The sequence below is a fragment of the Trachinotus anak genome, unplaced genomic scaffold (genome assembly GCF_046630095.1).
Source record: "Trachinotus anak isolate AG129_WGS33_773 ecotype Australia unplaced genomic scaffold, CSIRO_AGI_Tana_v1 ptg000010l, whole genome shotgun sequence".
NCBI classification, from domain to species: Eukaryota; Metazoa; Chordata; class Actinopteri; order Carangiformes; family Carangidae; genus Trachinotus; species Trachinotus anak.
Genome location: NW_027273861.1, coordinates 25,047,057 through 25,060,000, shown reverse-complemented (window position 1 = coordinate 25,060,000; position 12,944 = coordinate 25,047,057).

The following is a 12,944-nucleotide window of genomic DNA, read 5'->3' as shown; positions in this document are numbered from 1 at the left end:
CCCAGCTTCAACCCGAGCAGAGGTGAAACCAACCAGAATAAAAAGGAGCGCACCTGTGTGGCCGTGCGAGGCCTTCGAACGGGCAAAGAAAAACAGCGGGAAGGAAATGAAATAAATGAACCTTTATGTAATAATAATCATCCTAATATGCAATTAAGTGGTTTAAATCCACTTTCATGGACTATAATTGGAGTTCAGAATTGATAAATGATAAATGAGTCCTTCACCATGCACTTCTTTAGTCAGCTCTCCCACTCAGACACCAAAGACGGTTTTATTTGCAGTTTCCTGATGAAAAGCAAAAATTATGAATTCCTCTTGAAGGGAAAACATCTGCTACTACAGTACAGAACAAAAACCAGGTCACACTTTTCTTACATAATGGCCGCTTCTTCTGACAAAGCCCTTACAGCCACACACACACACACACACACACACACACATATTATGACCCCTGTGAGCCCTCCCAACCCCTCATGCCCCCCGCCAGCCCTTGCCCTCTGACCTTAGGCTGTATACAGGTGGAAGCTGGGCATGCGGCTGTGGTGACGGGGGGATATTATTCGTTCTAACTAGTTCCGTGGCCTGGAAAAGCCACACTTTGTCCTCAGGTCTTTCAGCTTTGAAAGATGAGTAAAGACAGCTTTGCTGTGCCAAAATATGATTTCATTTAAAATTTGAATGAATAAAATCCAAGACCTTTACTGGCCCCGTGTTACACACAAGGCTATGGATGGTCTCAGTAAATTCACACACCACTGCTTTTTTTTTTTCGTGGTGTAAAACACAGGTTTTTACTCTCTTAAACTAGTCTATGTCTCAGTGAAGTTAGCAAGTATCTAACTGCATTGTAGGGGGGTAGAGGTGAAAGAAAGCAGGGACAAAGACACTGCAGAACTAGTTCAGTGTATTATCTGCTCTGAAAACCACAGTGTTTGTTGTTGCAGCTGCATCTGTTTTTTTACCACAACAACTCTGGTGCAAAAACTGTCCCTCACATTCCTGAATGTGCAGCATCAAACGACTGTTTTGTTGCATAAAGAAGCAAACTTCATAAGTAAAGGAGCAAAATAGAATTTTTTTTGTTGTCACAAACAAATAATTGATATTTTATCCCTGTCTTTTTTTGTTACGTTACCACAATCTCTCCCCCTCCAACCCAGACGCTTGCTAGCACAGATATTGTGACTAAGTTGTTTCATAAAATCATTTTTTAAAAACTTTTATCTGTTGATTTGTTAGAAAATTCTTTGGCCACTTCAGTTATGCTTTTAAAGGAAATTTCTCTTTCAGATGTTTATCAGTTATGCTGTGCTTGGTAATACAAATTTGCAATGAAGCAATAAATCTTGCTAATTTCTTAACAGCAAGAAAAGTATAACAACATGTTGACAACATTTGTATTTTGGGCTCAACTGTTCCTTTAAGAACAGAAGGAGGCACTGAGGTGAGAGACGGAGGAGGAAAAAAGAGGGAGGCAGGGCAGGAGGGTGGAGGATGGATAGAGGGAGGGATGGAGGGCAGTCACCTGTGGTGTGGGAATGGAGCAGTGCTCTCCACAGGGGTTGGTGGTCTCCTGCCCCCCACCACCACCACCACCCACTCCACTTACCTCATCCCCCTTTTCACCTCCTCCTCTCTTTTGGATACAGCTGCAGGAGGGGAGGGGAAGGGAGGGGAGGGGAGGTGTACGGGGCAAAGTGGAAGGGTGCACAGTGAGGGTGGCAGGAAAGTGACAAGAGACAGAAAAGACAGATCAGACTGGGTGGATGGATCAGAGGTGAAGCAGGTGGGCACACTGCTTCACCTCTGCCTGGACTGTGTGTATGTGCTCAGTGTCGTCTCATTGTCTCCTGACACATGGAGACATGTTTTTGCTGCACAGAAAAATCAAGCAGTTACACACACAGTTAATAATGTTTGTGCTTGTAAAACATCTCCAAAGACATATTCAAATCAGAAAGTGTGATTTATTTTAGGTTGAAAACAAATCAGTGTGTTTAAAGCTGTACAGCAGAACATGTATTTGCTCATGTGTTAGTGAGTAAATATGTTTTCTGTCACTGAGAATTTGCAGCAAATCTAATCTATAGAAATGTTTGTGACAACACACCAAACTATACATGATGACGTACTTACCAGTGTGTGTGTGTGTGTGTGTGTGTGTGTGTGTGTGTGTGTGTTGCCCTCTGTCCCCTAGGCAGCTGCTTCCAGATGACCCCCAGCAGCGAGCTGTCACTGGACATCTACATCACACACACACACACACACACAAGTTTGTGTGCCTGTGCGTGTACATACGAGTGTGGTGGCCTCTTTTCTGCTTGGTTGGGACTCTGTCACAAGTATTTGAAGCGTCTCGCAGCCACACACACTGACGACCACCGACACTAACCACAGGAGATGGACAGACAGATGTAAGTGTGTAAGTGTGTGCGATTTGCTGATGTTAACGCTGAGAGAAACAGTCGTGTTACTACAGCGCAGATGAAATCACGGCCCATGACCTGTTATCAGCAGACACATGCACGCACACACACACAAATGTAATAACATAATTAAATACATATATTTTTCTTTTATATTTTCATCATATATTATATTTGCATCAGCTGATCAAACCTCAAGCACCCAAACTTGGCTTGATCAGATTCAGCTCTTGTTCCAGTCTCTGTTCTCTTTAGGAACCACTGCAGACTCAATCTGAGCTACTGCCTGTGTCCAGAGGTGCAAAAACGCCAGATGTTTACCTGTTAACATGGTTTATTCCATCTTGTGCTGGTTAAGGTGTAACACAGCAGACAGACAGGAAAAACACACATTTTAACTTTTAAGTGGTCATATGAGAGTTGGATAAACTATGATCTCTAGTTAAAGTAATTAGTCATTATAAGACAAACAACCAAAACAACTGAAAAAGAGATTCACTCTTTATATAATTTACTAGAAGTCACATAAAATAGTAATATCACTGGCACTGCTCACTAATCATGTATTTGTTTGACACTCATTCTAATCAACTAATCCTGGTTACAAGTGAGAAAGAGGAAGTGGCTTGTGAACAATGTGGATTATAATTTTCATGTATGAGGTTGAGAAGTCTATGATGTAGCCTGTTAACCTGACAGGTAAACACACTACATTTGCCACAATTGGAGCCATATGATGTTTTTAGTCTCTTGTGTTGTTCAGCCATTAAATTTCAGACTGCTGCAATTTCAACATGATACAAAAGAGGTTTTGGTGGATAAGGAAATAAACAATTACAGTGGTCAAAAGTCAAGTAGACAAGTCAATATCTCCCTCTGCTTGTCATTTATTAAGAGTGAATATGTTATTATTGATTGTGAATGACTGTATTTGTCAGTGTGTTGATTTGTTTAAATGATATATCTTTGTCACTGCTTCTTCAGTCATGGTTGATAATGAACCAAGTTCTTCTTCTTCTGCTCTTCTATTGTATTATTACTTTACTTTAGGAAAACAGAATGAACTCTTATAATTTATTTATCCATCCGTTTTTTATTACAGTAAATGAGAGGATGAGAAAGAAGTCAGCAGTGACAAAAACAAAAAAAAAGACAGACAGACAAAAAGGACAGACAGGAAGTGAGAACGTTTCTTCCCTGACTCGTTCTGCCGTGCTCACAAGCTGCATGTCTGACAGAGTTTTCCGGCAATCTCCTCTAATCTGTTGAAACAATGTGCTGAGGTGTGTGTGTGTGTGTGTGTGTGTGTGTGTGTGTGTGTGTGTGTGTCTGAGAGAGTCTGTGTGAGTAGGGTAAAGTAGGGTAGGGTCCCACACCACCATGATTGGGGTCAAAGGTCGTCAGGGAACCAGGGAGCTGTCATGCTCCATTACACTGTGCTCTGGGACAGAACTAAAACCTGAGTGAGGCACACTGAAAACTTTTTTTAGTCCACTTAGCAGCCCCATTTTACACTCATCTGGACACTTACAGGTTCTGCATGACCACACATGCGCAGACATACACACACATGCACAGTACTGTATATGCAGGGTTCATTAAGCTGTATAGAGTATGTTCTATCGCGCCAAACAAACAAGAGCATGTCGGGCGTACACAGTCAGACACAGACACACAGCATCTCTTATGACTCTTTCATCTTTCCAAGGATGAAAACTCCTCTTTTTGTCTGGACCGTGACAGCATTGCCAGCCCTATAAAGAGAAATGTCTGTCGCTGATTGGATGACTGACTGATGAAGTTACACCATTGGTCAGCTGAATGCCGTGTGACTGAGTGATAAGGTTACAGCACTTGTTGACCAGCTGTGTGTTGGAGTTTTCCCATTAGTCGTTGCTCTTTCAAAATTATTCGGCGCAAACGAGCAGTCGCTAGATGGACCATCTTTTCAGCAGAAGCTAGAGGCAGTTCATGCTTTTCACATTGATCCAGACATATGTTGACTAAAGACTCATTCTTACAATATCTGGTAAAACTGCACCAATCTCATCCACACTCTACCTGCCATTTTTCTGTCTCTATTTTTCATGATCATGGAAAATGACATCTCCATTGCTAATACTGCCAACTATACTCTGAGGGTATAGTCAGAGATAGCAGACCTAAACCAGGTTGGTAAGCAGGCTACATGTCACCCTACTCTGTTGGATATGCCTCATATAAAAAAAAAATCATAACTTAAGGTTTGCTTTGTGCAACAGGCCCCGTCACCAGTTTAACGGATGTTCTCGCTGATGAAACTGATCATTCTGACAACAGCTGCTGGTTTCAGTTGAACATTGTTGCTATAGCAACCACTACTGACACAGGTCTATAGCAGTTACGGTTGAGCTGCACAATAACGCACCTCATCTTCATCATCCTGCGTCATTGCTGCATTATTACCTATAACTGTCTTTACCAGCTATCACTGACGCAGCTGCATAGTGGCTGTTTCGGTGAGATAAAAATCTATCCACTTTTTTTTTTTTTCCACCGAAGGAATCGACTGCACTGCAGATGAAGTCTGAATCCACCAACCAAGAATTTCTGACTTCCTGTCTGCAACATCCAGCCTTGAACCACTGGACGTGGAAAATGACCACTGAAGAATGTTGATTTGAAAAGGTTGTAATGGGTTTGTCCTTTCTATTCTGAGGCAACTTTCCACCATCTACGCACAGACTGTTTCCTTGACAGAAGGTGCTCTCAGCTGTCCGCAGCCTATTCATCACTCCAACAGGCCGGCTGACTTAATGTCTGCCACCTCTGCAGAGAGACACGCATGTGATGATGGAGCACACAGTTGGCCGGGGGAGCAGGTGTGTGCGAGTGTATGTGGACAGAGACAGAGAGAGGTAGTCTTTTATCTTTCATCCCGTCTGGTTGAGTCAAGATATGATCGATTGTTTGGATGATTGAAATTACTATTAGTGGGAACTAGGAGTGGTGGATTTTGCAGGTATGACTGGTAAGACTGCTTCTCCTCACTGCTTCACCAAATTTTGATGAGATAAACTTGCCCTGCCCTGAACTTCCCCATCACAACCAAACAAACTAATAATCTAGCTTTTCAAATTAAGGGTCTGATTGAGAAGTATAAGCTTCCACAGGGGTCGAGCGAGGGGGCCACAGTGCAGTGCATCCCGATTAATGATTTTGTTCTTGATAAACAAGGTGGCGTGGAGTTCTGGATAGCGAAAGTCGTTCAAAACATTGCATCAAGGAAGCTTCACATCTGGATCTGTCCACAGCCAGCAGCAAAATAGCTTATCTTAGCATAAAGCAGAGTTCACTAACAGGCAGGCTGCAGTCCAGATCCAGACCCAGATGCCCTCCTATCTGGAGCCAGACCTATAACCTATAAATTGTTGAGAATTATAAAATTTTGACAGAGCGTTTCTATCCTTTTCTAGCCTTTACGGTAAATGTCACGTGATGCTACTTGGCCAATCCTTGTGAGTTGAGTCAATGAGTGAGACACACACACACACACACACACACACACACACACACACACACAGGAGAGAGACAAGACAATTAACAACAACAGGGGAATAAGTGGCTAAAGTGGGCTATTAAAAGAGAAAGAAAAAGAAAAGGAGGAGTTAAAATTGTTCAACTGTAAAGATGTGTTGGGGCTGTTTAGTATAAAAATGAATGAAAAATTATGGAAAATGGAAAATGAAGCTACACTTTTTAGGATTTTATTTCAAAATGCACGTTTACAAGCTCTATGTTCTGTACTTATTACAACCCCTATTTTCTTTGAAATGAGAAAAGACCAGATAAGGTCCAAGCAAAGATCCAGACATTTGCTTGAGGAAATTTTGTCCAACTAGACCTCTCTGAATTTTAATCGAGTACCTCTGGCATAAAGACCGGAAACAGCTAGCCTTGCTCTGTGTGACAAAAACTTTCCACCAGCACATGTAAACCTCCCTGATGAACACCTCACATCCTGTTACCATTTCTTGGCTCTGTGCAGTCACCAGGTAACAAATCTACTACGCTACTCATACTGACCTAAAATTGGCCTCTGAAGACCTAAACCTGCCTTCAGGACTTCAGATTTTACTTTTCCTTATAGACTTAAACCCATCTCAGCATCATCTAATGGCCTTGAATTTTTAGTTCGTAATGCGGTGTGATTCTATCTGTGCATAATTGCAGCCAAAATTACAGTGAGTCTCTTTCCACCTCTGTGACACTTCCACCACTTCACTTGCAACATTCACATACCTTCATACTCTTGAACTACATTGCCCTGTTGAGCAACTTCAGCTCGCCGATAAGAGGACACAAAGGTGAGCTGTGAGAGCTGCTGGCGCTGAGATGTTGGGATTTGCAGCAGGTCTGTGTGAACTGGGTGGTGATGGTGTAAGCTGCTCCTAAGCAAGCAGCTCATGTTTAGTCCCAGTCTAGTGGAAAAAAACCTGCCTAACCTGTCCCACACTCTCCCTCTCCTATGTCGATGTGTGTGTGTGTGTGTGTGTGTGTGTGTGTGTGTGTGTGTGTGGGCTACTTACCTCACTGGGTGCTGTAGGAAAAACATCCGAACATTCATCAAAACAGCAAAACACAGATGAAGATAAGACCGTTCTGTTTTTGTATGACAAGTCTGTTTTTGAGCGTGTCCCCCTCAGAGTTCAGAGACAGAGGGTTTCCGTGTTTGGGTGTGTGTGTGTGTGTGTGTGTGTGTGTGTGTGTGTGTGTGTGTGTGTGTGTGTGTGTGTGTGTGTGTGTGTGTGTGTGTGTGTTACAGAGAGAGAGAGAGGGAAACTCTGTGTCTGGGAAAGACACAGGATAGGACACAGAGACAAAGAGCAGGCTACAACTAGTTTTAAGGCCACATGCTGCCACCAAGTTAAATATGTGTCTCTGATTGGAGCTCTCCTGTAGCCCAGATAAGAAAAGCCTCAGCCGTGTTGTGTGTACGTGGTTTTCAAGCTGCAGCTTTCAAGGCATCTAATTTTCCCCTGAAGTCCGATAATGCACTTTAAAGACGGGTGCAGCCTGAGCTGCTTTCTGCAAAGTGTAGGTGGACAAAGCAACATCACAACAGGGACCAATATGAGGCAAGAAGTCATTAAAACTAAATGTCAACATAAGACTTTTTCAAAATGAGCATTTTTTGATCTGCCACCTCAGAGATTAAAAATACTGTACATGCTTCATGTCCCAATGAAAACCTTTGCAGCAGAACAACAACATCAAAACCACTTATGCCTTTGCTACTTATTTGCACAACCACAACAGGCTGCTGGCCAGGGAACATTCACGTGTTTAAACAAACAACCAATACTTTTTCTTCCTGGTGAGAACAGCCTGAAATAAACTGTGCATCTACACAATGTGCAACTTCTTGTTTAGCCAGTTGTTGTCTGGATTTAAACAAAGGGATGTATGTGATCCAGTGCAAATATATGCTTGATAAACTGACAGAAAGGATGATGGGTAATTTTACTTTACACTCTGTGACTGAGAACTGAAAGGGGTTATCAAGTAGAGCCGTAATAAATCTCAGAAATAATAGTTTTTTTGTAAAAGGAAAAATAAGGATCATGACAGTTGTCTGATTTTTAAACTGTTTTTTTAACTTGCGCCCAGAAGTGAGTGATTTATACCCTCTAATTAATAATCAATACCCAGACATGGACAGAATGTGAACTGTTATCTTGTACAATATATTTAGAGGAAGTCACAGTCTTGTCTTAAAAAAAGTATAATTCCGCTCTGTATTTCACACAGACACATATGCACCGACCTGACAACAGCCAGTCACGTAATGATTATAAACAATAACCTAATGAATTCACCATTTCCCAGCATGTTATGGCCTTAACACTCACAGAACTGCAGCTTCTCAACAATCAAGTGAATCTACAGCACTTTCATATGTTTGCAGCACATTTCCAGCTAAGGAGAAATATTTAGTGAAGTGTGAGTGGGATTTTAAATATCCACTTGAAGCCTTCTGTTCTTTTGATTTAAGAAAGCTAAACTTAAAAGTGAGAGTGTTAAAATGTTTGATGAGGGATGGGCCCGCGACTTTAAAGTGTCTAAAGTTGTTTTTTTTTTTTTTAAGTCTTTCATCTCTCCCTCCCGGAGACATTTTAATATGTTACACATTAACTGTACAGATGGTGTCGGAGGCGACAGACCAACGTGTGCGAGGCAGAGGCGTGTAATTGTGCCGTCGCTCGGCTCGGCGGTTTGTTTTCGAAGCTGCGAGATGATTGGAGCAGATAAGACGAACCTCTAAATATAAAGTTGTGGAATCATTAAAACCATGTAAATATTCCCCTCCAATCCCTTTACACTAATCCTCACCATGGCCAATGAAACTATTCATTAGAAAATCATCAGCTTTGCAACATTCCAGGATTTTTGACTTTATGCATGTGTGAGTGTGTGTTATGTAGCGTTGCTGCAATTGTGCATCCATTTCTGTGTGTGCACGCGTGCATCGCCTTGATGTGAACTGCTTATTTATGCAAATTACTGTCATTTTTATTTAGGTATAACTGACAACATTAGGTCTAATCCTGAGTAGAAAATATCAGACATTGTTCCAGGTTTATGTTGCAGATTGGTAAGATGTGAACGGGAGTCGTTACCTGACGAAGCCCTCACATTTTCACTTTTATAGCCCAGCTTCAAGGTCAAGAAACTATTACATTTTAAAAATCCAACAATCAGATTTTCTATATACCTGATTGAGGTTTGGGTATGAGGTCTCCAGTTGTATCAAGGTTAGGGTTTCTAATTAACTTTGAGGCGAAAGATACAAAAGCTTTGTGTTGGGCAGTTTGTCTGCGAGGTACATCTCAACTACACAGGTGATGTAAGAACCAACACACAGCATGTGCACTGCATGCTGGGTAATTGAAGGCAACTGGCTTGAAATGAAATATGAAACAACTAATGAATATTTTTATCATTGAATTTTTTATCTTTTTATTTTTTCTCTTTGTCAGAACATGAGTTCAAAACCTATAATTTACTACAATGCAAGACAAAGACAATCAGCAAATTCTCAACTTCCAGAGATAAAATTGTGATAAAATGTGGACTTAAACAGGAAGTAAGTTTAATTTGAAGGGGTCTTTACATTGAAGTACCACTGATTTTGAGGCAGAACATTTTGAAGAGGAAACGTTTTACAGATTGAATTTTTTTCATGAGGACAGTTTAAAGCAGAGCAGAGTTGACTGTTGTGTGGTGTGGTGCAGCAACAAACACAAACACAGAAACACACCTTCCTGCCACCAAGATGGAGGAGAGGCCTCCATTTCAGGGCCCGCGGTGGGTATCGGTGAACCTTCCCCCAGGTGTGTGTGTGTGTGTGTGTGTGTGTGTGTGTGTGTGTGTGTGTGTGTGAGTGTGTGAGAGAGAGAGAGAGAGAGAGAGAGAGAGCTGAGGCTCCGTCCTTGGCAGCCGGTTTGAGGAAAGATTATCTTGACAAATTGGATAAACATCTTGTGTGTGACAGGATGCTGATGGAGGGTCTGTCTGCCCACACACACACACACACACACACACAGTTACACACACCTGGGGTAGTCGGTCTGTTTAGCCACAGACCGTGTGTGTATTTGCGTGTATGTGTGTGTGAGCCCAGCCTAAAGGCAGGTAACAACAGGTCTCCCTCCTCAAACAGAGCATGCAGGTTCTCAGGTGTGTCTACCGGCTCTGCTTCAAATACTCCACCTCTTTACTCTGTGCATGTTTGCACGCGTGTGTGTGTGTGTGTGTATGTGTGTGTGTGCGCAGAATGGTACTCAACAGAGAGTTTGAAGTGACCTCATTGTTGTTTTCATCATCTTACGTAAGTTTACTGTAATTTTCATGACATGTCCACAGTGCGTTGAGTGTGTTGGAGTAAAATCGCAACATAGCATCGTGTGGATTTGAAAGATTTTTGTCTCCAGTGTAATATTGTGTGTCTGAAGGTTTATTTCTAGTTTTCAAACTGTGGACGTTATGTTCATGCATCCTAACCAGTAAATAACCAGGACGCATCAACAGATTCTTAACTATAAGCCTGAGTTACACACTGGGACATGGAGTGTGAAGGATGGGTGAATAATAAAATGCTATTGAGCTGCATTATGGGAAATGTAGGACCCAGTCAGGACATCTCAGCCTTTGCTGGAGTAGCCCTTTAGGTTCAGTGCTACATTGCAGTTTTCCATTTTTATTGTGTAGCACAGTGCAGGTAAGAAGGGTAAACACCAAGGTTACAGCCTTCAGCCGTGATTTAATGTTCGTTTTTATATTACTAACTGTTGCTCTGATCAACCACTGAGGGAGGGTTGAATGATCTTAGTCTGGTAAAGTCTTTTAAGGCCTCAAAGCCTAAAGTTAAGACTTGTTTTATGATTGTACCCGTGACTCTTATTATAATAGTTATAAAGTTTATTTTTAAAAGGATTGTTGTTGACTCTCTTCTTTCCTTTAGTGATTCTTGGTGGTTTATTTCTGGACTGAAGGCAAGTAAGTCAAACCAGTGAGACTTGTCCCTTAAAAGTTAAATCCCTTAAAATCCCACCTACACACACACACATGCACATACAGTATGTAACCACAGACACTGGAGTCATGGAGAGGTTAATATATCCACTCCCACCCTCTTTTAGTCCTACTTTGATGGGTCCATCTCTTTTTAAATCCAGGATTTGGCGATTCGTTATCGCCGTCCCTCTCTTCTTCTATCTTTGCCTGGTTCTATTTCCTCTCTGCTCCACAGGGGGTTTTCAGCTCTCACATTTGGAGGATTTTCAGGGCCACTTTTGTCTTAATTACACCAACAGCCTGGCTCTGAGCTGCACCAGAAGAACAGAGAGATGACTGTGCTACACAGAGGGACACTGAAAACACTTCTGTGCATATGTGTGTGTTGTTTGTGTGTGTGTGTGTGTGTGTGTGTGCGTGTGCATGTGTGTGTGTGTGTGGATGGGTGGCACAGAGAGGTCACAGGCTTTACTGGTAGCATAGCAGTGTCATCTCTGATGCCTACACACTCAGCCAACACTCTTATCTAGAGTGACATGAAATAAGTGAAAGCCAACATTATGATAATAAGTATTAAAATACCACAAATCACAACATGAGCAGTGAAAGCAGCAGGATGGTGGTTTTAACTGGGCCACACTGTGAAATAATCATCTGCAACATTTTCTTTTTATAAATAAACATCACTTTTTCTTGATCATGAAAGCTTTTACGTTTTAACAATCGATTCTTAACGTAGCGCTTCAAATTAGCTTTATTGGCATAAAACACAACAGTGTTTGTCACCGACAGAAAACACAACAATACACAAGGAGTATCAGTAGCAACTGTTGGGACTTCATTTAACAAATATCTGCGCACCAATGAAAATTAAATCAATAGCAACAAACAGCAGTGATTTAAACCTGGTGTTTGTTGTTAAGAGACAACCATTAGCAGCTGCTTGGCACACACACTCTTTGAGACACAAACACACACACACACACTCTTTGAGACACAAACACACACACACTCTTTGAGACACAAACACACACACACACTCTTTGACACACTCTGAAGTAACATTAGGAGAAGCTGGTGAACCAGTCTGTGCTCTGTTTCCTTCCACTCTACCACCTGGTCAAAGTTACGATTTGAAAGTGAAGCAACAGCAACAGTCGATTTGGCTGAGAGGCTACATGCTAATGAAGTCGAGTCCAGTAACAAACAACGAGCCAAGGACGAAATAAACCAGATAACATTGTACAACAGTAATTTGTTTATGAGTCAGTGTGCACCTGTGTGGTTTTGGACAGAGAAGCATCACTTCAGCGGAAGGAGGCAGCCTCCTCCTGGCCTTCAGCTCAGGTGGTGGTGCACTGTCTGTGATTTTCTTTTCTTGGAGGATGAGGAGGAGCAGGAGGCTGAAAACAGTTCGACCTTCAGTGAAAGTGTGAGTGTGAGGAGTGTGGGTCACCTGTCACACTGCAGCAGGCAGCCTGTGAGGAAGAAGACCGGTATCTACTTCTTACAATTTGTGGATGGCAGTCAGTTGCTCTGTCTGAGGCTACGTCCACACTAATAGGTTTGAGTTTGGAAACACGTCCCTGTTTTTACTCTTAAGTATTTTGGAAACTCTGCTGGCCCCGTTTTAGTTTGAAAGCTCCAGGGTGGAGTTGTCCTTCCCCTTCTCTCTGTCCCATTTCCCGTCTCTCTCCATTTGTCCTATCAAATAACAAAGGGATAAAATGGCAAAAAAAAAAAAGAACAAAAAACTTTGCATCTGCAGCTCCAGGTTTGTCTTTTATCAGCAGCAGCAACAGCAGTTTGTTGGATTAGACACATTAAGAACTGGGAAGTTAGCATTAATCGTAACAGTCAGCGTGACTCAAAAGACAAAGAACGCCCTATACATGCACTCGATCTTTATCAGCACAACCTGCAAATAAGATGTGACGTTGCTGTTATGATGAGGCTTTT